The 21,651-nt window shown below is 46.5% G+C and overlaps 1 protein-coding gene across 4 annotated transcripts in view; it reads right to left on the bottom strand.

Moving 5' to 3' along the window:
- The window catches only part of LOC144783388 (uncharacterized), a 244,913-nt gene that overhangs the window by 59,368 nt on the left and 163,894 nt on the right, over window positions 1-21,651 (bottom strand). The window contains exon 4 of one of the 4 annotated variants that reach the window (XM_078662407.1): window positions 12,420-12,525. The exons of the other annotated variants lie outside the window; for them this stretch is intronic. The gene's annotated coding sequence lies outside the window, so the exon portion shown is untranslated. The remainder of the gene's footprint in view (window positions 1-12,419; window positions 12,526-21,651) is intronic. 4 annotated transcript variants of the gene reach the window in all.

Here is a 21,651-nt window from a genome sequence, read left to right as displayed (position 1 = left end):
TGATTATGAGCCCGTGTATCTCTATGTGTGTCTGGTCTACATGTTTCAACCGTAAAGGTATAATTTAACCAGGTTTTCTTCAGGACCAAAACAACCAAGGGAGTGGATAGTCTGCGTCCCCTAAAAGACGCACCCGATCCTACTCTCTGGAACCACAAAAGGGCAAAACTGTGCCTGTGGTGTCAGCTTATACCACAATGGGTACGCGTAAAAAATGATCAAAATACTCTCAGTGGGGTATTGATAGACATCATAGGGCAGGGAAAGGTTATCCTCACTATGAAACGTATTAGTTTCGATGAGAGGTATGAAGCCGTTAACCTACTTCTGTCCGCCGCCCTGAAACAATAAGTACCATGGATTTCTTTTTCAATCTGAAATCAATCTATTTCTTTTATTTAATTTTTCATATCAAAAACATTTTTTCATTTTCATATATTTAACACATATTTTGACATTTGCACCTTAATATACCTAGAAAACAAGATAAATTGCATTTACTCTCTCTCTTTCTCACGTTTCTGTTACATATATCCATCCATACACACAACAACCTGTCTCAAGAAAAAAACGATAATTTTACAAAAATACTATATACATTTGACATCTATTTTATCATAACAAAGCCATGGACAATTTTTTGCAAGTCGATATAGATTATAACATTATGAGCGTGTTCCTATGGCTAAAAGAAAAGATGGTCTATGCGTTTCGAACTCCCTCAGTTGAGGGGAGTTCTCTTCAGGACCACGTAGCTTGAACTTAATTAGCTGTTCTCACTTATGAGAAATGAGGTGTCTTCTAGGTTTGATATTTCGTTTTCTCTTCTTATCCTTTTTGGGTTCAGATGGTAAAGCTTGATAGCTTTTAAAGGTGCTGTCGCGGTGGTTCTATTGTTTATATTTAAATCTTGGACGTAGCCGCTTTTCAGCTGCCAGTTCCGTTACGTCCGCTCCTCACGGTCTACTTCCTCGTTTGCAGTTCGATCAAACTGCAAAACAGGAACAGCTAATTAAGTTCAAGCTACGTGGTCCTGAAGAGAACTCCCCTCAACTGAGGGAGTTCGAAACGCGTAGACCATCTTTTCTTTTAGCCATAGGAACCACACTCATAATGTTATAATCTATATAGACTTGCAAAAAATTGTCCATGGCTTTGTTGTGATAAAATAGATGTCAAATGTATATAGTATTTTTGAAAAATTATCGTTATTTTCTTGAGACAGGTTGTTGTGTGCATGGATGTATGTATGTAACAGAAACGTGAGAAAGAGAGTAAATGCAATTTATTTAGCTTGTTTTCTAGGTATAATAAGGTGCAAAAGTCAAAATATGTGTTAAATATATGAAAATGAAAAAAAAAATTTGATATGAAAAATTAAATAAAAGAAATAGATTGATTTCAGATTGAAAAAAAAATCCATGGTACTTATTGTTTCACATCAATAGGTTTCCCTAAAAAAAGATTTTGAGAATAGCGTAGCAGTACAGGCAGTGATTTTGTTGTGTCATGATTTCCACTCCCAGCACCCTAGTAAGCCATCAGAGGATAATGGGATTCACAATGCACTATTAGACAACATGTGGTACCGAGACATGAGGGAGGTTGGAAGAAAGGTCACAAATGAGTCCTGCTTTGTGTGTTCACACATTCCTCACGCTGTAGGCGCAGATAAATGGCTCTTTCCCAAAGAAGTCCCACCGCCCACCGCCAAATGTCTCCTACACCTGTTTCTTTTCCGCATACATGGTCAGATACAGCTCCAGTCAGCCAAAATAGATGATGCATTTGTTAACTCTACAGAGTGGGATGACCAGTATGTTACATTTACAGTTGTCACTAGCCCATTGGAGTTTGAAGAATGGAGGTTTACCGTGATATGAAAGTGCCCGCCAACATAATGCAGGTTTGGGAATATCACTTTAAGGTACTAGGATACTTCACCATCAAAATGCCACTCACCCAAACATCAACAAGCCAACCATACCAGTGACACATGCCCTTGTCAGTGGAGACCAACTCTACGCCTGAAGGCCAATATTTATTTCAACAGCAAGTGGAATGGCCCACATGACTTGATATGTAAGGCAGCCTCCTTAGGTAGCCCAATTGTAGGACAAGAGCACAAACACTATATCAATCAGGATATTGGGAGGGAGTGTGCTGAGATATCGGCACAGGAAACTAGAAGATACACTTTCAATGAGGGTACAACATACAAACAAAAAAAGAGCATACAAGCTAGTCTCCTCTCCTTTGCTTCCTAGGTAACGGAACAGTTCCTGTGGGTCGAAATACTAATTGCAGCAACACACTTTTTAATTCGGACCTTCAGTACGGCACCTCCAGCCTCATGGACATCTATTGGGCCTGCGGAGAGCACATCTACCTGCAGCTGCCTCCCCACTGACAAGGACTATGTTCTATCGTCACAAGCAATTAACTGCATCTGGTTGTTCCAGCAGCGAACATTTCCCACATTCATACCCACCCGATGACAGGTGATGTCACCCTGCTCCACCATCGAAAAAGGGAAGTCAAGAAGAATTTCTCAGATGGCCCATTTCACGAGATTCCACAAGATTTCCGCCTTTTCAACGATGCTGAACTTTTCTTTGGGGGCGTTATTCCCCTGTTCCAGACCAAAGCCAATGCCCGCTGGCTGCAAGTCACAAGATATGAACTAATGCAGCTAGTCAACAACACCCGTGATGGGTTCAACGCCGTGAAAGAAGAACTACGACCTCTGCGACTTATGGTTCTGGAGCACAGATACGTTCTAGACCAGTTAACAGCGATGAATGGTGGTGTATGCCCCAAAGTGGGGAGGAGGTCCTGCTGTACTTTCATATTGGCCAATGATGCAGACAATGGAACACTTACAAAGGCCATTAAGGACTTGGACAATTTGGGAAGACAGATGTATGAGGAGGGAGGTGCACAATCAGACCTTTTACCTAATTGGTTTAATTTGGACTGGATGCCTTCATGGCTGTCTGCAGTACTAACATTTGTAATGCCTATTTTTTGTGTGTTGTTGCTGTTATGTTTCGGGACACAGATATTGATGCACTGTGTTAAGAGATTCAGCTCTAAAGTAGTTGGGATGAATTATGCAGACAGGGAACAAGGGAACGAGGAAGAAGTAGCAATGTTAAATATAGTAGAGCTTACCATCCCTGACTCTCGCACATTACAGGTTCCTCTGGATAGTAACTACCAGGCCCATGTGCATAGTAGCCCACCACTTCTGCCGAGGAGAGATTTGGTACATCATTATGAGTCAATGTCTGACAAGTTAGGGGGGCCACATGAGGACTTAGGAGCTGCCCTGAACAAAAGCCCCGAAGAGCCGGTTCTTCATGACTCACCATGGCCACTACCCCCGCCGCCAGCTAAATTTGCGGTTCGAATGGTGTTCAATAAATGAACAAAAAGGGGGAAATAAGAGAGGGACTGATTTTACCGAATAAATATCCTGGGTCATTCTTATCACTTAGCCAGCATGAACCCCTGCGTAGGCCCTTCTGTTCAAAATTATAGGCCTTGGTTAGATTGGCCAGAGTGCTGCCATTTTCTGTTAAGCAAGCACAGAAGGCACGTCTGATCAATTTTATTCAGCTCCACCGACTGCGAGGCTTCCCGCTCCAGTTTGAGCCCCCTACCCTACTTGTGTGCTAAGTTCACAAACGATAAAGTTGAACATCCCCCCCTGTTATTTCAACATAATGGACCACATCCTAAGGCTGTACATGATAAAAAGGGAACTTCCCACCGCAGCTACGCCAAGCTTGAGTGATGGATGTGGCAACAGGACGTACAGACTGGTACATACACATATAAATAAAATCCGTTTGCACAATAAAACATTTTTCTGCTGCCAAAAGCAAATTTATGACAAACTTACAGTCTACGAGGCATGACCTTTAGTCTAGTCTAGCAGTTACAAGAAGGGCTGCATTTGAATGTATGGATGGGAAAAGTACAGACCAGGCCGTAAGTGACATAGGTAGGAAAAGTGGCATGGGGTGCCATGAGATGACGTTACCATATACTTCTCACCGCCTTAAAGCATATGAAAAGGAGATTCACAGAGACATCTTTGAATTACTCCTCGTGAGTCTTTCCCAAGGGTTACTTGCGAGCCCTTGCTACATGTACTTTAAATGTGCTTCTCTATTTTATATTCTGCCATATGAAATATTGCATTTGCCATGTTCTCTTTTAACCCAGCTTTATCCCTTTATTACATCTAAAAGTGTTCAAATTGTAATTACAGGATTTCTCACTTATAGGCAGATGTGAGTATTCCCAGATAAAATGCTTTTTGCTTTTTGACTACATTTTGCCTCAATTTATAAATGTGTCTTTAAGTTTTAGACTTTCTCTAACTGTTTAAAACTGTCATGCAGTAATGAAATCTGATCCAAGTGGCTATCTGAGAATGTGGAGCACTGGATCCAGAACTAATGTGATTTGTATGCCTTTATATTGAAGTTTCTTGAAGTTGCATCTTCTTAATAAAACTGTTAAACTTTCGGCCTCGGTTTCCACGGCTCACATATTGTTTTTTTCTATTTTTAGAGCAAGCGTTCCAGGACAACCCGGTACAAATTAAGGTGCCCCTTTTGTCCCTAGCTCACTCTCACGATCTTCCCAGCGCAGGCTTTCTGAGCCATACGCCCAGCCCCTTGCCCTTCTGCCCTGTAATAAATCTCCCTCTATCACTAGCAAAATGAGTCTCCTGCAGCATAGCGATATGCATGTTATGCCTATCTAGGTATGACAGTATATGCCTCCTCTTCCTGGGATCTCCTAGTCCTCTTACGTTCCAAGTGATAATGTTTAGTGTACCTCCCTACAGGGGAAAACTTGTGTACAACCGGTCTTCCATAACAAACATCCCAACTCTTCCTCCCCCGCCCACTGAAGCAACCCAACTTTGCCAGAATCCGTACCCCACCCCCCACCTCCCAACTGAATCAAACACTTGTCCATACCCCCTGCACATAGTGTGCCATGTTCATCCATAGGGGAATGCCCAGTGTGGGACATGTTATGTTATGTTAAAAATGTATTTATTAAGCGCTCGTACGCCCAAGGGCTTCATGGCGCTATCGTAAAGAACAAAACATATTGCAAAACTCAGCAAACATAACAATTGTAAGTCTCAGCAGTAAGCCTGATTAAAAAGCCAGGTTTTTAAGGAATGTCTGAAAGTGAGAAGATCTGGGCTGATTTTTAAAGAGATCTGTAGCGAATTCCAAAAAGTGGCTGCAAGGTAGTCAAAACAGCAACCGCCAAGGCGTTTGTTCTTAAAAGGTGGGACAGCCAGTAAAGCTTTAGAAGCAGAACGAAGATTTAATGAGGGATTATATCTGGAAACAAGGTTTTTTTATAAATTTTGGACCTGTGTCCTGTAAAGTTTTGAAAATAAGACATCCCGTTTTGAACGCAATTCGCTGTGCAACAGGCAGCCAATGTAATTATTTCAAGCCAGGTCTGATAGACTGCCATTTTGCCTGTTTGAGAATAAGCCTAGCGGCTTGATTCTGGACAAATTTGAGTCTTTTTTGCAGGCCCGCTGGGATTCCCAAATAAATCCAGTCGGGACAAGACAAGGGCGATGCCAACCTGAATGAGTGCGGCTTGAGTAAGAAACTGGGCTATATTTTTTATTTTCTTAAGTTGGAAGAAGCTGGCAGAAACTACTGCGCTAACTTGTCCTTTCAGGGAGAGATCCGCACTAAGTGTGACTCCCAGACTTTTAACCGAGGAAGATCTCGAAGGTGGAATCCCCATGCTGGATGGCCAGAAACATGGACTCCAGCTTAGTTTGCTTTTCCCAGGCAAGACGAGTTCAGTCTTGCCTGGGTCAAGCTTTAGATGGTTAAGACTCATCCACCTCTGTATGTGAATCATGGTGTTCTGAAATTCCAACACAGAGTCTGGAGTGTTAAGGGGGAAAACAAGTTGGAGATCATCCGCGTAGTTGTAAATGGTAACTTTAGCATTCTTTAGGGAGTAAAGTAATGGACGGAGATACAAATTAAATAATAAGGGTGACAGTGATGATCCTTGCGGCACCCCACATGTAGTGGGAGTTGGAGGAGCTGTGAAAGCGCCCAGTCTAACTGATTGCGTGATTCCTGTGATAAAAGAGGTAATCCAACTTAAAGCAGGACCCCTGAGGCCGGCTTGTTCGACACGGTTGATAAGAATGGTGTAATCAACCGTGTCGAACGCTGCCGACAGATCTAAAAGCACAAGGGCCTGGTGGATGCCTCTGTCTGCGTTGCGTCTTAGAGTGTTTTGGACAGCAAGGATCACGGCTTCTGTCGAGTGACAAGGACGGAAGCCGGCCTGATTAGATTCAAGGTATTCAGAATTTTCTATGAATTTGGACACACAAGTAGAGATATGGGCTTCCAAGATTTTCGATGCATATGGTAATAAAGATATTGGCCTGTAATTTATCGGGTCATGTGGGTTTGCTTCTGCTTTTTTAATCAGTGGAATAAGCAAAGCTTTCTTGAGGCGGCAAGGCACTTTGCCCAGCGACAATGATCCGTTTAGCAACGGAAGGACGCCCTGTGGGATTGCCAATCCTACCTCCCTAAAAATATGTGGGGGACAAGTGTCATCAGGCGAGCCAGATTTAACACGTGTAAGGAGGTCAGACAGAGTTTTCGCATCAATGGGAGGAAAGGTTTCTAAATTAGAAGAATTATAGTAAACATCATCCAAAGGGGGAGGAGGCAGTGAATTTAACATACTCTGCTTTATAGTGGTGATTTTATTTAGAAAAAAAGTGTTCAAAGAATTACAGAGCTCTTGAGTGGGAGTAACCTGAAGGCTAGTTCTGTCACTGTTACTAAGATCATTAACAATATTAAACAGACCTTTTGTCTTATTCTGCGAGTTTAAGATTTTCTCAGAGAAATAATCAGTTTTCTGTTTCAGAATAGACTTTTGGTACAATTTACGAGCAGTACAGTAATTTACTTTATCTTGTGGTAGATACCTGGTCCTCCACTTCCTCTCTTTTTGACGGACTTCGAGTTTTAAGGTCTTCAGTTGTGGAGTGAACATGTCTAGACGGTAACGCAAATACTCTGCTCCCCTCGAGCCCTCCTTTGTTGGTATGCCTGAGCTTTGCGAGGGGGGGAAGGGGGTGGAGCCTGGAACGCAGTATTACTAGTTCAAATGAGTCGACTGGCAATGTCTCACCTCTGTTCAGCCATAATGTTCGCTATCACGCTTCAGTCCAATTACCATCACCATATAGTGTGGAATAACGCTTTTAGGAAAGATTCATTGCGAGTCATCATCATCTCCAGCAAAGTTGGATTGTTGTGAGGAGCCCTGGCTTCCTCCGCTCCGATGCGCACGCTTCACCGACCAAAGAAAGTCCTTTGCTTGTTGCGGGTTAGTAAAGAAACGTTGTTTCCCCTGATGCGTAACCCCGAGTCTCGCAGGGTACAATAGAGCATAACCTATTTGTGCTGCTCGCAGTTTCTTCTTGACGTCTATAAACTTTCGCCTCTCCTCCTGTACTATAGGGGTAAAGTCTGGGTATATCGAGAAAGTGTTGCCATCATATGTCAGTGTCTGCTTATTTCGTGCAGCACGAAGAGCCACGTCCCGATCCCTATAATTCAGCAGTCTCGCGATGATGGGCCGCGGGGGGTTCCCAGGCGTCTGTCTCGGTTCAAGGGTTATGTGAGCTCGCTCGACTATGAACTGCGCAGAGAATGCCTCCATACCGATAGCTGCCAACAGCATTTTTTCAATATATTCTTCCATCCTGCCAGTGTTGGACAATTCTGGAATCCCCATCATGCGGATGTTGTTGCGCCTACTGTGGGCTTCCAAGTCTTCATTCTTGGCTGCAAATATCTTTAAGAGTTTATCCATTCATGTGATTTGTGTTGTGTGGATAGCAGTGGTGTCGTCGTTATCGGATATGCGCTGCTCCATCTCTTTGATGCGGTCTTCGTGGCCGCCTGGCGCTTCGGCTAGCAGCCTCCAAACTCTCCGCGCTCCTCGAATCCTGCGCAAGTGAAAGAAGCAGGAGGAGACCACGGAGTTAATTTGAGTCTTAAGGGTAAGGTCGCTACTGATGTAAACACCAAGTCTTTTGACTGCTCCGGCAGGAGTAGGTGAAGGACCAAGGGTGAGTGGCCAAAAGTTGGGGTTCCAGGGATTAGATGTGGGCCTGGTGAGAACTAGCTCCGTCTTGTCTGGGTTTAATTTTAGTTGATTTGTATTCATCCATGATTGAATGAAGGTTAGAGTGGACTGAAAAGATTCGATTGCGGGGGGGGAGAGGTGTCGATGGTAAAAACAAGCTGGATGTCATCAGCGTAGTTCCGCAGGTCTGATATTAGTGGACGGATGTAAAGATTGAATAAAAGCGGAGAGAGGGAGGAGCCCTGAGGGACCCCACAGGTGAGTTCTTTCCCTTTGGACGTGAAGTCAGATAGGCGAACAGCTTGGTGACGATTATAAAGAAAAGAGGATATCCATTTGAGGGGGGTACCCTGAATGCCGGTGCTTTCGACACGTTCGACCAAAAGATCGTGGTCGACAGTGTCGAAAGCAGCCGACAGATCCAGGAGGACAAGAGCCTGCGAGATGTTATGGTCCGCGCCTAATCTTAGCTCGTCATGGACGGCTAATAAGATGGATTCTGTGGAATGCTCAGATCTAAAACCTGCCTGGTGAGGATCCAGGTAGTGTGAGTTTTCCACGAAGGAGCTAAGGCAGCTTGTGACATAAGCCTCCAGGATCTTAGCAAGGAACGGTAAAAGTGAAATCGGACGAAAATTACTGGGCACGGAGGGATCTGCTCCTGGTTTTTTCAGAATGGGTCGTACTTCTGCCATCTTGAAGCAGTCGGGAACAATGCCTGACGACAGCGAGTTATTAAGGAGAGACAAGGGGATTTCAGGAAATTGATGAAAGATATCACGAGCAATGTGAGGAGGGCAGCTATCAGTGTGGGAGCCAGAACGAACTTTATTAAGGAGGGAGAAGAAAATGTCTTGTGTAATAGGGGGGAATGAGTCAAATGAAGATGGGTTATGATATATCTCAGCAGGTATCGGGGGAGTTGTAGCCTTGGGAATACTAGCTTTAATCGTGACGATTTTATCAAAGAAATAAGTGTTAAGGGAGTCGCAGAGCTGTTGGGACGGGGCTAGTTTGGGGGTAATCCTATCAGGTTTAGCCAACTCATCCACAATAGAGAATATTTCTTTCGCTTTGTTATCAGAACTGAGAACCTTTAGCGAGAAATATTCCGATTTTGCTTTCAGGATGGCGGCCTTATATTGGTATAGAACCGTTACGAATAAGGATTTCAATATAGGACAGTAGTTCTGTCTCCACTTTTGCTCTGCTTGACGCAGGGACAGTTTAATTTGTTTCAGGTGGGGAGTGAACCAGCGTTGTGCGTCATGAGGTCTTTTCTGAATCACATTCCTAAGTGGGGCAATGTTATCTCTGCCAGAGGTCAGCCAGGTATTAAGGTTCTCGGCTTGGGCATGAAGAGATAGATGGGAATCGGGGAGGGGGGAACTAGAGGGTTTAGAAGTGGCTAGAAAGGAGCAAAGTTCAGCAATGTCGACCCGGCTCCAGTTTCTAACTTTACTGGGCCCTGGGTGAGGGGATTTAACATAAGGGGGAACAGGAAGGGAAAAGGAAATAAGGTAATGATCTGACCAGGAACATGGACTGATCTGTAGATCAGAGATCTCTGCGTTGTAAGACCAGACCTGGTCAAGTATGTGACCTTTTATATGAGTGGGAAGCTTCATATGTTGTGTGAGATTCATCCCGCTTAGTAGCTCTGTAAGAGCTACCGACGTTGGACACTTACGCGGGTCACCAGGCCAGAAATTAAAATCGCAATAACAAGAAGTCTAGCGTGGTTGATGGCAAGTTCGGCAACAATGTTTCCTAAAGCTTGAGGAAAGGGGGGCATATAGCTGGGGGGTCTATAAATTACCGCACAAACAATAGGAGAGGTTAGGGAGTGGAGTTTGAACACAAGGAAGTCCACCAAGGGAATACCAGGTGAGGAGAGGGAGCTAAATTTATGGTTTTTCCGGATTATGGCTGCCACTCCGCCCCCCACTTTTGCCTCTGCTCTGTTGGCGTAGAGCGCATAGTAGTCATTGGGGATGGCCGCCAACAAATCTGGGGAGGATTCGTCGTGTAGCCACGTTTAGGTGAGAAATAATATATCTGGTTTATGGGAGTCTAATAAAATGAAGATTTCAAGTTGGTGTTTAACCATGGATCGAGTGTTAAGATACCAGAGGCCCGATGTAGGTAAATCCCATTTACCGATTTTGAAATACCGAATCATACCGATTCGGTATTTCAAAATCGGTAAATGGGATGTAGGTCCCAACATCTGGATTCGTTACCGAATCCTTTACAATTCTTTAATTACCGATTCGGTAAATACCGAATCGGTAATGCCCATTCATTCCTATGGCCTTTGAAGCCCATAGGAATGATTAGGCATTACCGATTCGGTATTTACCGAATCGGTAATTAAAGAATTCACAAGGGTGCAGGGGGTGTCACTTTGACACCCTCTAGCACCCCCAAAACGGGCATGTGTGCAATGTGGCACACAGACATGCCCTAAGGGCACGTCTGTCTGTCACATGGCACATGTGTACATGCACAGATGTGCATGTACACAGGAATCGGTTTTTTACCATGGATTTGTATTCCATGGTAAAATACCGATTCTGTAAGCCATGTGCTGATAGAACATAGGCTACCTACATTGCATTTTCGGTAATTTTACCGAATCGTTATCATTACCGAATCGGTAAATATTACCGAATCGGTAAATTTACCGATTCGGTAATGATAACGAATCGGTAAAATTACCGAAAATGTGCCCCTACATCTCGATAGCCCTTTACCGATCGGAAACGGCCGAAAATCGGTATTTTCGGCCGATTCCGATCGGTAAAGGGCTACCTACATCGGGCCCCAGATATCCAATTTGTTATGTGGCTGACTCGACTGAGGAAGGGAGGACATTGGGGAAGGATCCCTGTGGGGATTAGTTCGTAGGAGGGATCAGATAAGGGGGTAAGAGCTGGTCTAGTCGTGTCTTTAGAAACTAATAGTCCTTTTTCCTTAAGGATGTTACTGGTGAGTGGAGAAATAGCCTGGTGTGTCTGTAAGGCTAGCATTTTAACTCGGGAATAGTGCCGGGGGGATTGAACAGAATGCATGGCCCCTGGTCCCGGTCAGCCGCGGACGGGCGCAGACGGGCTTGCATTTGGCGCGCCTGCGGCGCGCCCGCTGCGCGACGGGTAGCACATAGAGAGTTATAGGCAGCGAGCCCGCCCTAGTCGCGGGACTCCGCCCCCAACTACGACGGAAGAGTTACTGCTGCCTGTGTGAGCCTGCACCCTCCACAGCAATCAGGTAAACCCGTGGTGGACCGAGGTGCAGGCGGCAAGACACGGCAGGAAGTTTGAGGTAGAGTGAAATGAGGGTGTGCAAATTAGCAGTCAATTCAACAACACATACAACAAATAAGATAAAAGTGTGCAAAATTCGCAGTCAATTTCACAACACAGAAATGTTAAAAGTTAAAAACAGTTAGAGCGTTTTTAAAAATAATGTGGCTGGCGGGGATTAATGCCAGAACTCACAGCGCTCCGGTCTGATATTATGCGTCCTAGTGCGAGGAGGGGGAATGATTCTGCAGTTATAGGTAGCGAGCCCGCCCTAGTCGCGGGACTCCGCCCCCAACTACGACGGAAGAGTTACTGCTGCCTGTGTGAGCCTGCACCCTCCACAGCAATCGGGTAAACCCGTGGTGGACCAAGGTGCAGGCGGCAAGACACGGCAGGAAGTTTGAGGTAGAGTGAAATGAGGGTGTGCAAATTAGCAGTCAATTTAACAACACATACAACAAATAAGATAAAAGTGTGCAAAATTCTCAGTTAATTTCACAACACAGAAATGTTAAAAGTTAAAAACCGGTAGAGCGTTTTAAAAAATAATGTGGCTGGCGGGGATTAATGCCAGAACTCATAGCCGCTCCGGTCTGATATTATATCATAATAAACAACTTGAATCAAAAATGTGCTCCTCAGATTGCAGTCAGGGTGCAAATAAATCAATCTCTATACATAAATAGAATATCATACAGTATTTATTATCACATAGGGGGTCCGATTGTAAGTAGATAAAAACCCTACGTTACTCGGGATACGTATCTCAATCAGCAACACAAATGTAAAAGAAGAGAAAACAGTCCTTTAGGCAGCCGATGTACAAGAAGCCGGATAATATTCGTAAGTGGCATGATAACGCCAAAGCCCGCCATATCCAAATGCTCAGAAAAAGCAGACATGAAGGGTCAAAACATTTACCTCTGTTAGTTGTAAAGGCGTCCTTCACCCGTCCAACAAGTCAGAAGAGTCGATCCCCGGTGGCCATGGGGATCGCGTTCTGAATACTTGTGTGATGTCAAAAAATCTAAATAGAAAAAGGACTTGTGGAAAAGTGTCAGCAAGTGAGTCAGACATCTCAAGCATAACAAGTGAAACCGGTGAACTCTCTCACATGCCAAATTTTAGACCCGCTGGTTATGTGCATCTACCTCAACTTTTTTAGCAGAACTGGAGAGGTTCAGAGAGGGGACAAGGCTAAATTTCACGAAACAAACTGGTACAAAAAACAAGAAGAGGGGGGCGCAGCAAACATAAGAGAAAGGATAACAGCAAGGTCTGTGTCCCACAAACAAAAGAACTGACACCATTACAGAATGCCCCACTTGCTCGGTTACAACAAATAACAGGTGATAACAGTGTACCACTTATTAACTGATCTATCAATCAATCATGGGTTTGTTAAGTGCGACTACTCACCAGTGAGGGTCTCATGGCACTGGGGTGTTGCACGTTCCAGTCCATCAAGGAGGGGGGTCTGTCAAAAAGCCAGGTTTTGAGGTTTCTTGTGAAGATGAGGAGTGATGTGGTCTGCCTGAGGTGGAGCGGTAGGGAGTTCCATGCACTGGCCACGAGGAAGGAGAAGGAGCGGCTTCCTAATCTGGTCTTTCTGGCGCGGGGAACCATGGTGTAGGAGAGCTGTACTGATCGTAGGGTTCTTTGGGGTACGTGGAAGTTGATTCGGCTGTTGAGGTATGTTGGTCCGTTGTTGTGGAGGGCTGTGTGTGTGTGTGGGTGAGGATCTTGAAGGCGATTCTTGCCTCGATTGGGAGCCAGTGGAGTGTGCATAGGTGTTGGGAGATGTGGTAGTGTAGCGGTAAGTTGAATAGCAGTCTAGCGGCAGCGTTCTGGCTGTTTTGTAGCTTGCGGGAGAGTTTTTTGTTTATTCCGGCATAGAGTGCGTTGCCGTAGTCGAGTCTGCTGGTGACAACTGTTTGGGTGACGGTTTTTCTGTGCTCGAGGATCCATTTGAAGGTATTACGTAGGAGGCTGAGGATGTGGAGGCCGGAGGATATGATGGGGTTGATCTGAGGATCCATTTTAAGCTCAGAGTCTAGGATGATTCCAAGGTTAGGTGCGTGGTCTGTGGGGCGGGTCGGCTGCCGAGGGCAGTAGGCCACCAGGTATCATTCCAGGTGTCGGGGTGTGGCTCCATTATGAGTACTTCTGTTTTGTCAGTGTTGAGTTGTAAGCAGCTGCTTTTCATCCATTTGGCGACAGCTTCCATGCCTTCTTGGAAGTTGTGTTTGGTTGCATTGGCTTTGTTGGACAGGAGGAGGATGAGTTGGGTGTCGTCTGCGTATGAAACAATGTTGAGTCCATAGGTTCTACCGATGGTAGCGAGGGGAGCCATGTAGACGTTAAAGAGCGTAGGGCTGAGGGAGGACCCCTGGGGGACTCTGCAGGTGGTTGGTGTAGGGTCCGAGAGGAAAGGGGGGAGTCTGACCAGCTGCTTTCTGCCAGAGAGGAAGTAGTAGATCCAGTCAAGGACCTTGTCCCAGACACCTGCGTCATGGAGTCTGCGTGTTAGGGTGCGGTGGGATACCGTGTCGAAGGCCGTTGAGACGTCGAGGAGGATGAGGGCTACTGTTTCTCCTTTGTCCAGTACGGAGAGGATGCCGTCTGTTGCACCAAGGAGGCCGGTTTCTGTGCTGTAGTTTTTTTCTGAAGCCAGATTGTGATGGGTGGAGGATGTTGTGTTCTTTGAAGAAGGTGGAAAGTTGGCTGGTGATGGCTTTCTCAATTACTTTTGCTGGGAACGGGTGCAGGGAGATGGGTCTGTAGTTTTTGAGGTCGGTGAAGTCCACCAAGGGCTTCTTTAGGAGGGGGTTGATCTCGGCGTGTTTCCCGTTGTCGGGGAAGGAGGTGTTCGCCACTGAGCGGTTGATGGTGTGGCAAAGCATGGGTGTGACGGTGTAGGCGGCTCTGTTGAAGATGTGGTGGGGCAGTGGTCCGTGGGGGCCCCGGAGGGGATTGAATTGATAGTCTTCAGTGTTTTTTCGCAGGTGAGGGTTGTCCAGCTGTCAATCGTTGGCATGGGGTTTTGTGTGTTGGTTGACTTTGTCGGAGTTGTCGTAGATGTTCTTAATTTTGCGGTGGAAGAAGGTGCATAGGTCTTATGACGGGGGAATGTCAGTGGACTCGCTGGCGGGTTGGGCAAATTCCTTGATGATGTTGAAGAGTTCTTTGCTGTTGAGTGAGTGTGTGGAGATTCTGTCTTCAATTGTAATGTAAACTGGTAGCTGTGTCTCTCTGACGTGTTGTGCCAAGTTATTGTAATAACATCGATTTCCGAGCGCTTAGAGATCTGTAGGTGATTGGGCGGGTTACAAATCCAAATTCACAAATTAACAATTGCAGCTTTCCTCGTGTTTCTGATGAGCTGGTGGTGAGCGGTGGTGGCGGCTTTGAAGTTGCTGTGGGTTTCTGTGGATTTGGAGTTCCTCCAGGTCTTCGAGGTGGCGACAGGTACGCCTGGACTCTCGGAGTTCGGGGGTGAACCATCTGGCCTTCTTGGCTTGTGCGTTGTTGTTCTTCTTGAGAGGGGCTATGGTGTTGACGCTAACAGTGAACCATCTGTTTAGAGTTCGGACGGCGTTGTTGGGGGCGTCGTATTCCGCGGTGGTTGAGGTGGAGTTGCTGAGTGAGGAGGTGAGCTGGGCATCAGTGATTTTGGCCCAGTTTCTTTGTGGGAGCTGGTGTCTGTGGAGGGTGGGTGTTCTGAACGTCAAGTGGATGCATCAATGGTCTGTCCATGGGAGTTCGGTGGTGTGGCTGATCGTGATGGAGGTTCCTGTTGTGAAGAGGGTCTAGGGGGTGTCCGCTGAGTGCGCAGGTTCGGTCATGATCTGGCGAAGTCCAATGTTGTGGAGGTTGTCTAGGATGGATGCTGTATTGGGGTTTAGTTGGTTGACGAGGTGGAAGTTGAGGTCTCCCAGCAGGGTGTAGTTGGTGGATGCAATGGCATGAGGGGTGATGTTGTCCGTGATAGAGTAGGTGAAAGGATCGCGTGGTCCGGGGGTCGATAGATGAGGGTTCCCCGGAGGGTGGAGGTAGGGCTGGCCTATATCTTGAAGTGCAGGTGATCCATCAGGTCTGTGGGCTCGTCGGGGAGTGTGCTCAGGTGGTGGGTGGATTTGTGGATTATGGAGATTCCTCCTCCAGGGCGGTTGGGGCGGTCTTTCCTGGAGTTCTTGTATCCTTGTGGAATGGCGATGGCGATGTTCGGTCCAGAGGTGGTGTTGGTCCAGGTTTCTGTGACGAATGCTATGTCCGGGGTGGTGCTGTCGAGGAGGTCCCAGATTTCGGTGGTGTGTTCGTAGAGTGATCTGATGTTGAGGAGGATGCACTGCAGGGTCTTCGGTTTGGGTGTGTTCTTGTGGTCGTGTTGTGCTGGGTCCGTGTTCTTGGAGGTGCTGTAGGTGTGCCGGTAGCGGTGACAGCTGAAGTGTCCGTGGGTGTTGGCTGGTGATGTTAGTTTGCAGTTGTTTTTGTGGCCTGGGTTGAGTGCGTGGAGTGCTGCTGGGTCGTAGCGTTGGCGGGGCGGAGGTCCAGGGTTCCTGGCGCTGGTCGCGGTCAGGCGCAGACGGGCTTGCCTTCGGCGCACCAGCAGAGTCCAGGAGGGATGCACATCTGGGAGGCGGGACCTGGGAGGGGAGCTGGATTGGGCCGGTCGTGCTGGGGGGAGAGGCCGCGGGGGCAGCAGCGGCTGGGAAAACGGGAGGGAAGGAGGAATAAGGATGAATAAAAGGAAATGAAAGTGGAATAAAGCAGAAAGGCATAAAAGCGCAGAAAAGCAGGAGTGCAGAAAATAGATCAAAGTGAGGGTAAAAACTAGTGAAAACGTAGAGGAAAGCGGAGCGAGAGAAAGGAGACAGAGGTCCACCTGACCACCAGGGATGAGGCGCAAGTAAACCAGCGGGTGGAGGAGGGCCTCGAACACCAACACTCGAGAGTGCAGGGGCTCGAGGGAGTTTCACTTCATGACGGAGCCGCGAGGGTGAGAGAACAGTTGCACTATCAGATTATGAACTGACACAGGAACAAACGAACATACTAAGTAAAGTTCTGAATTTTTGCCCCACATCACATATCAATTTTGAAGGAGTACATGTGTATCTGTATACATTTGTGAAACGTTTGAAATTAAAGAAGCATTTTGAAGAGCAGTTGGACTATGTTCCTCCAATGATTACTAGTTTATCGGAATGTAACATGACTATTAGGGATATTCAAGATGCCCATCGGATCATCCCACTGGATGACACGGATCATAGTCCTACCACAAAGTTGGATATTCTGTCTGATCTGGAGATATCCTCTACTCTCAATGTGGATAGTGGGCTCAAACCAAAACCGACCCTTCTATCAACAAGATCTCCAGAAAATCTCATAGATACATTTCATAAGGCAGTTATCCATGACCTGCATAAATTAGAGGACAGGATACACACTAATTTCAGACCGGTTAAGGGAATCTGGACAACGGAACGTCACACACTTAACAGGGTCAAGAACACATCCACAATTGTGGTAAGGGAGGCGGACAAAGGGGACAATGTGGTAGTTATGAATAACATCGATTACTGGGCAAAAATAGACAGGTAGCTCGCTGACACCACGACCTACATAAAATTGACTAGTAATCCAAGAAAGGACACCATGGGAAAGATTGAGCTAAAACTGAACTATTGGCGGGACCGGTGTCTAATCAACGATTGTGAGTATAAATACATGCACAATTTACAACCATGTGCGCCTTGAAGTATTTATACTTTACCCAAAATCCACAAAGACGATAAAGAACCCTCCAGGTAGGCCTATAATTTCTGGGATTGGCTCACAGGTGATTTACTGAACCAATTGGAGGATATTGAATGGTCAGAAACCTTTCATTTTGAAACGCTTGATGTAAACTCTTTATATACTAGCATCCCACTAGATAAAGGTTTATTGACGGACACTCTCAACAAGAGACACTACACTCTTTGAACATACCATGGTGATCCTGGAACTGACTAGTCTGATTCTGGAGAAAAAAAATCCTACATGGTAAAAACTGGTACAAACAAGCACAAGAAGTCTAAAGGGATCTACATTTTCACCTTCATATGCGTATCTGTACATGGTACACTTCGAAAAGTAACATCTGTGGTCCCAGCGGCTCCTCCCTCCCACCTCCCCTTCTTATGGCGGCCGTGTGCAGCGGGCATGCCGAAGGCGAGCCTAAGACAAGCCTGTCTGCGCCTGTCCGCACCCGGACCGTGCGCAGCGCGAGAAACCCTGGCCCCCGCGAACGCGATAACGACCGTCTCGACTACGATGCCAACGACTCCACGCACTCAACACCGGATGATCGCACACCTACTTTCGGGCCGCCCGATGGGAACCCAAGGACCCTTCACTTGCCAGTACTGCAGCTTCACCAGCATCCGGCCCACAAACCCACCCACTGTGAAAGAACTCAACCACCTCAGCTGCATTCTTCTTAACACCCGCTCCGCCAGCAAACACGCTGTAGAACTCTGGGACCTACTCGACACAACCTCCCCAGACGGCGCCTTCCTGATTGAGACCTGGCTGAACCCCACCATAGTACCCGACATCGCCATAGCCATCACGGACGGCTACAAAATCAGACGCATGGACTACACCAACAGAGTAGGAATCGCCATCGTCCACAGGAACACTCTCAAAGTCTCGACCTACACCGACGACACCCTCAGCACCGTCGAACATCTGCACTTCCAGATCAACACCGATCCCAACACCACCCTCAGAGGAACCCTTGTCTACAGACCCCCCCGGATCCAGACCACAGTTCAGCGACTCCATCGCCGACTTAGTCAGCACACATGCCCTGCCTCCACAGACTACATCCTCCTCGGGAACCTGAACTTCCACCTCGAGAACAATGACGACACCAACTCCACCACTCTGATCGCCAACCACAGACTCAGCCAACTCGTCACAACACCCACCCACTTCGCCGGCCACACGCTTGACCTCATCTTCTCCGCAAGCTCCCACGTCTCCTTTACCCACACCACCGAGCTCCACTGGACCGACCATCGCTGCATCCACTTCACCTTCAGGAAACCCACCATGCACCACCGCACCCAACAGATCCCCCGCCGCTGCTGGAGCAAAGTCACCGTAGACCAGCTAACTACCACCCTCACCCAGAGCCCACCTCCGACCCACCGACCCCAACACCGTAACCTCAGAAGGCGAAGGAATTTGTGTCCTGACTGAACCCCTGTTGAGGCTGCAGAACCGGACTTCCCTCAGCTTGGGCTGGCAGGATGGTGCTGAAACAGTCGGTGAGGTGTTCCTAAGCCAAACCTTTTCTTATTTCTTTCTATTCTTGCCACTAATTTCTTATTCCTTTTCCATTCATTGCTACATGTATTTATATTGCATCCTATTTTTGATAGTTTATTCCAATTATCCATTTGTTACTTGGGAGTCTGCCGTGACTAATGCATTCGGCCTGCCATTGTTGAAGTAGTGTATTAATAAACGTATATGAGTTATATTACCTACGTTTGGATTGGTATTATTACCTTACCTCGCTTTGGGGAAGTGCTGTGTTTTGCCTTGGTCCAGGGGAGGATTGTGGTTAGGATCTGTCCTTTTAGTGAAAAGCAGATTCACAACACACAGTGAGCAAGGGACCCATGTCTGGGCATACCCATCCCACTTAGGGCGAAAAGTGTTACAGCAAACAAATGATGGACAGAATACTGACAATGCAAACATTCTCCCCCAGTCAAAAGATCTGGGTTAAATCCATCGTTCTTTTGCCCACTACGCCACCCCAGTTTGGACCCAGCCATATGCAAATCAGTCTTGAACCTGTGCCCCATGGGAACAGTCCAGACCGAAACTGCCAGGCCAGGTCCTCCCTGGACCGGAAACAAGTATCATGGAACCCGTTTCAGGGTATGTCACCCTTCTTCAGCCAGGCTAGCTTGAATACAGTGGTACAGTGAGCAAGGGATCCATGTCTGGGCATACCCATCCCACTTAGGGAGAAAAGTGTTACAGCAAACAAATGATGGACAGAATGCTGACAATGTAAACATTCTCCCCCAGTCGAGAGATCTGGGTTAAATCCATCGTTATTGAGAGCCATGATATTTTGCATGATACTCAGTCTGGTTTTCGGACGGGTTTCAGTACAGAGACGGCATTGCTGGAGGTCGTAGAGTCGACTAGAATGGCTGTAGACATCGGTTCTTCAGCTTTGCTGGTGCTCCTGGACCTATCCGCAGCGTTTGACACGGTGGACCATCACATTTTAGTTCACCGGCTCCAAGCAACTGGTATTGGGAGAGAGGTACTCACCTGGCTGAAGTCTTTTTTTAAAAATCTAACGCAGAAGGTGGCTCTGCCACCCAACCAGTTGGAACCCAAAGATTTATGGTGTGGGGTACCACAGGGGTCGCTCTGAGCCCGCTTCTTTTTAATATATATCTGGCCATTCTGTTCTTACTCATAGCTAATTGGGAAGTGAAGGCAATATCATACGCCGACGACACCCAGCTGGTGTTTTCCTTTATAGACCAGTTGGTGGACTCCTTTAAGAGATTTAAGGGATGCCTGAGAGACATCGCCCAGTGGATGAACAACAAAAAACTGAAACTTAATGCAGAGAAAACTGAAGTGTTGTTCTTCAGCAAGACTCGGTCACCTGCAGCGGGTATTTGGTGGCGGGCTGAAATGGGCCGGTCACCTACTCCTGCAACTACGGTAAAAACTTGGGAGTGAAAGGGGATGTAGATCTCTCTTTCACAGCCCCAATTCGGCAGGTGACTGCCTAATGCTTCAATAAATTAAGAAACCTTAGATAATGTGTACATCTACTGCCGGAGGACTGTCTCAGAGTCATTGTCCATGCCACATTGACATCTAGGCTGGACTATGCCAATTGCCTCTACCTGCATACCTAATCAGAAGACTGCAGATGGTTCAGAATGCGGCTGCGAGATTGATTAGAAGTTTTCCGTTTCGTCATCATATCTCTCCGCATATCAAACAGTTCCACTGCCTGCCAGTAGCAAGAAGGATTGAGTTTAAGACTTTAACTCTGGCATTTCGGACAATACATGGTAAATGCCCCCGCTACCTTAAACACCGGTTGTGTCCCTAAGAATGGGATAAAGAGGCAGCCAGTGTATTAAAGAGGCATGAGGTAGAAGCAAGACTACACACACAGCGTTTATTTTCGGCACCCTGGCCTTCCATAACGTGAAAACTGGCTTCTCAACAGTACCTGAAGCCACAGGCCTTTTTTTCATTTATTTTTTATTTTAATAAATTAAACACTGCCCCAGTCTCTACATCATAACTTGAGTGACAACGACCTGTTTCAGCCAGATCGCCAGCCAGAGAGACAAACACACAGTTTACATAATGATCGGGGAGGTTTGTGTCCCATGACCTCACTCTAATGCTCCGCAAGTTTATGAGCTGCTTCCCCTGCAGTAACACAGAACAATGACACTGGAAATAAGCTACGAGGGACGGTACTTTTCAGGGGACATTGCTGTGCTCATCCCTCACGTGCTCAGCATGTCATCGTGATGAAAAGAAAAGTGATAGCGATTGCGAAGACGTGCTAAGCACGCGAGGGATGCGCGTGCAGCAATAATTGGAGAGGCGGTGCAAGTGTTTGTGCACGCTGGTGGCCTACGGGTAGCACTTTGAAAAGCCCCTTACTAAAGTCGAGCAAGCAGCGCATGCGCTGCTCTAGGCTCAACCTAAAAACGGAATTAATCACTTATCTGATAATATCATGAATTGTTCTCTGATAAGTTGACATATATACATTGCAGCCCTGAAAAAGTCACCTTTGTGCCAAAACACGTGTCGGCTGTTGCTTGTATCATCTGAAAAAATATATAAACATCATCTGATCAACATTGGAGTCTGCAGTGTGGAACATTTCTTCGGTTCATAACGACTACATAAAAAAAATTGTGTATCTTACTGTTCATAGACTATTTGCAGGAGTGCGTTGGTCTCTAGTGCTTTTAGATATGTAGTTAGGTGGGTTGTATTATAATAGTATTCATATATCCAAATACATTATTAAATGCCACCCTCTAGCTAGATTCAATGGGGTGTATGTTTGAGCATGGATAACTGC

The sequence above is a fragment of the Lissotriton helveticus genome, chromosome 1_1 (assembly GCF_964261635.1).
Source record: "Lissotriton helveticus chromosome 1_1, aLisHel1.1, whole genome shotgun sequence".
Taxonomy (NCBI): domain Eukaryota; kingdom Metazoa; phylum Chordata; class Amphibia; order Caudata; family Salamandridae; genus Lissotriton; species Lissotriton helveticus.
Note: the sequence above shows the minus strand (reverse complement) of the source record. Positions and strands in the feature narration are given on the sequence as shown.